A 4175-nucleotide genomic window follows, 5' to 3' on the forward strand; every position below is an offset into this window, starting at 1 on the left:
AAAGCTATAAAAAACATTATTGGGACAATTGATGTTATTTGAATATGGACTGTGTGAATTAGATAATAGTGTTGTATAATTGTTACGTTTTGAGATTTGGGTAATTACAATTAGATATGTATCTATTTGTAATTTGTATCTATTTGTAATATCTATTACAATTAGATATGCTGTATTACATAGAAAATATAGGGGCACCTGTGTGGCTCAGTTGGTTGAACATCCAACTCTTGATTTTGGCTAGGGTCACGATCTCATGGTTTGTGGGATCGAGCCCTTTGGGCTCTGGGCTGGGTGTGGAGTCTACTTAAGATTCTTTCTCTCTCTCTCTTTCTCTCTCCCTCCCTTCCCCCTTCCCTGCTTACTCTCTCTCTCTTTCTCTCTTTCATAAAAAGAAAATATATATATAACACAGGATATATACCTAAATATATAGTATATATTCGTCATGTCTTTTCTGCATATTGTGCATATATTTTTGGGTTTACTGAACAACTGAGCATAGAGTACAGAGTTCCTATATGTGTCCTTCAAACGATTTCTCTTTTATTAACATCTTTCATTAATGTGATACATTTGCTACAATTGATGAGCCAGTAGTAACACATTATTATTATTATTTTAATCTAATAATTTATTTTTTATGATTTACATCCAAGTTAGTTGGCACGTGGAGTAACACACGATTATTAACTGAAGTCCATAATGTACATTTTAGGGTTTGCTCTTTGTATTGTACAGTTTTATGGGTTTTGCCAAATGCATAATGTCATGTATCCACCATTACTGTATTACATAGAATAGTTTTATTGCCTTAAAAATTCCCTGTTCTCCTCTTGTTCAGCTCTCCATTCCCTTTAATCCTTGCCAAACACAGATCCTTCTATCTCTGCATTTTTGCCTTTTCCAGAATGTGAGGTTTGGAATTAATTATACCACATGTAGCGTTTTCAAATAGCTTCTTTCACTTTCGAAATATGCATTTAGGGGAGCCTGGGTGGCTCAGCTGGTTGAACATCTGACTCTTGATTTTGGCTTAGGTCATGGTCCCAGGGTCATGGGATCGAGCCGAGTGTCAGGCTCTCAAGCCCTGTGTTGGGCTCTCTGCTGAGTGTGGAGCCTGCTTCTCTCTCTCTCTCTCTCTCTCTCTCTCCCCCTCTGCTGCTCTCCCTTGCTCACTCTTTCTAAAATAAAAAAAAAAAAAAAAAGAAATATGCCTTTAAGTTTTCTATGTGTCTCTTTGTGGCTTGATCGCTCCTTTCTTTTTATCCCTGAATACTGTTCCATTGTACAGATGTACCACAGTTTGTTTATCCACTCACTTATTGAAGAATATCTTGGCTGCTTCCAATTTTCGACAACTGTGAAGAAAGCTGCTATAAATATCCACGTGCAGATTTTTGTGTGGACAAAAGTTTTCAACTCATTTGAGTAAATAACTAGGAGTGCGATTGCTGGCATGCTAAGTCTATGCTTAGCTTTGTAAGAAACTGCCAAACTGCCTTCCCAAGTGGCTGTACCGGTTTAATGAGCATGGGAGTTTTGACCTCCTGCATTTCTGACCTGGGCTAGCACAGCCCTCCTTAAGCAACTTGATGGTCCCCTCGCTCCTGGGAGGTCGCTGTGTTAAAGCCCAACATGGTGCAGATACCGGATTGGCACAGTGTGCTACACCGCCTGGGACTCCTAGGCTCGAGTGAAATTCCTGTCTCCAAAGCAGCTGGGACTACAGGTGTGGGCCATCGCCTCCAGTGCTCCTGGCCGTACCATGTGGCATTCCCACCAGCAATGAATGAGGGTTCCTATTGCTTCCCATCCTCACCAGCATTTGATGCTGTCAGTTCTTATCATAATTTTTGAAATTTTAGCCCCTTCTAGTCGATGTGTAGTGGGATCTCATCTTTCCTTCAATTTGCATTTTCTTAATGACATATGATGCTGAGCATCTTCTCTTGTGCGTACTTCCCATCGGCGTACCTCCTTTGCAAAGTTGTCCGTTTAGATCTTTTGCCCGTTTGCTTCAGCTCTTTTGTCTGAGGGGTTGCAGTTTTAAATAGTGTGTTCAGAGAAGGTCTCATTGAGACTTCTGAATGAAGATCTGACAGGGTGAGGGAGGAAGCTGTTTGGAACTCTAGGGAAAGAATGTTCCAGGAAGAAGTATAAACCCCTGCAAGGGCCATGAATGAAGGGTGTACTTGGTATGTTCTAGGCTGGCAAGAGGCCAGTGTGGCGTGAGTGAGTGGCCAGGGGAGAGATGAGCAGGTAAGAACAGAGGGACTAGGGGGTATGGCTGTTGTGGCTGGTGGACGCCAAGATTTTGCTTTCATGCTGAGTGAGACAGGAGCTGGAAGATCTAGAGCAGAAATTGATGTAATCTGACTTCTGTTTAATAGGCTCCTTTTACGTGCTGTGTTGAAAGCAGACCATGGGCATTTACTTTTGAACGTCGCCTCTGCAAAGAGAGCTTTCATACTATTCTTATTTTCTAATCTCATCCTCTCATAAAATTTTGCCTGCTGCTCATTTTGTGTCCACCTCTTCATTCTTCGAAGCTGCGAGACAACCAGCCACGGTTGAGCAGTCTCCACGCTGGGCATTGAGCGCAGTGCAGGGCTTCAACTCACGACCTTGAGACCAAGACCTGAACTGAGACCAAGAGTTCAGGCTACACGGACTCCGCCACCCAGGTGCCCCATCACCATGCTCGCTTCTAATTGACTGTCTCAAATGCATTTATCCTTTCAAGTTATAATTGCTATCCGATCTCTGTTCTCCAATGGTTTCTTCGTGGAAACCAAAATGCCAATATTTTGTCATAATATTTTAACTCTTTTAGATATTTTATATTCTTTTATTTTTTTATTAAAAAATTTTTTTAATGTTTATTTTTGAGAGAGAGAGAGAGAGAGAGAGAGAGGGAGGGAGGGAGTATGAGCAGGGAGGGGCAGAGAGAGAGGGAGACACAGAATCTGAAGCAGGCTCCGGGCTCTGAGCTGTCAGCACAGAGCCCGACGCGGGGCTCGAACTCACGAGCCATGGGATCATGACCTGAGCCGAAGTCGGACACTCAACTGACTGAGCTACCTAGGCGCCCCTATTTTATGCTCTTTTAATATTTGTATTCTCATTTCAAACTTCAAAATATTTTTCTCTTCTGCCAATTCCCCAAATAAAGTGTCAAATTTAATTTACATTTCTGGTAAGTCTGTCATAATTTTGATCCAATAATATTTTAAATATAAATTTATTTCAAAAACATTCAGAAACCGTCATAATGAACAGGAGTAGCAGAAAAGTCTTCACATGATAATCAGGATGCAAACTAGGTGAAATACTCCAAAGACAAGAAAAACACTGAAGAGATACAAGTACAGATTTGCACTACTTTTAAGGTCTTTGGGGATGACATATTTTTGTTCTAAAGTCTATGGCAAGCCACAAAACGTTTCTTGGTGAGAGAATGGCATAATTCGTTCACATAAGAGTTCTCACATTTCATAGCTTGTACCTGTGTATTTTACTTATATAAATAAATCAATAAATGAACCCTGAGGACTAAAAAAAAAAAAAGAAAGAAAAGAAAAGAAAGAAAGAAAGAAAGAAAAAGAAGCAAGCAGACCAAAGGCAGGAAGACACAAAAGCAGACTGGCTGGGAGACTGTTGCCAAAACAGCCAAGAGGTGAAGGTGACCAAGCCCTGGGGTGGTATTGATAGGAAAGATGAGAAATGATTGAATTCTGCATATATTTGGAAGATAGGGGATTTACTACTGGACTGGAATGGAGGTATGAGAGGAAGGAATGGAGGATAAAGAGAGTCTGGCGCTAGTTAAGCCAACTGTGCTCTTTCCCCACGGGGGCCTGCTGGGCCGTGGCCAAAAACAGTAGCCTCCTGGGTAGTGTATGCAGCCTGTTGCTTGTTGGGGTTGCCCTAAGGGACCTTGGAGACAGCCCTTTGCAGTGGACATTCATGTCTGGCCTCATGCTGTCTCCAATCTGGGCTCTAGACAGGTAAGCGAGGTGACTTTGGAAAGCCCCAGGGCACAGTGGCCTGGGTCCGCATTGGCAGTCGTCACGTCCATCCATGTCAAGCTGCAGAAAAGGGAGCATGTAACTGAGGCCGGCCCTATGCAGGGCCAAGTTCAGGTTCCCCGGCTGCTGGAAGATCCACATCTC

The 4175-nt window shown here is 42.3% G+C and overlaps 1 non-coding gene across 1 annotated transcript; it reads left to right on the plus strand.

Annotated features, from left to right (window-relative positions):
• The first annotated feature begins 3819 nt into the window (after window positions 1-3819).
• LOC123587099 lies at window positions 3820-3952 on the plus strand. Its single transcript, XR_006707155.1, has one exon. It is a non-coding gene; the product is annotated as a small nucleolar RNA SNORA70 (small nucleolar RNA).
• Window positions 3953-4175: the final 223 nt, after the last annotated feature.

The sequence above is a fragment of the Leopardus geoffroyi genome, chromosome C3, assembly GCF_018350155.1.
Source record: "Leopardus geoffroyi isolate Oge1 chromosome C3, O.geoffroyi_Oge1_pat1.0, whole genome shotgun sequence".
In the NCBI taxonomy this organism is placed as follows: Eukaryota; Metazoa; Chordata; class Mammalia; order Carnivora; family Felidae; genus Leopardus; species Leopardus geoffroyi.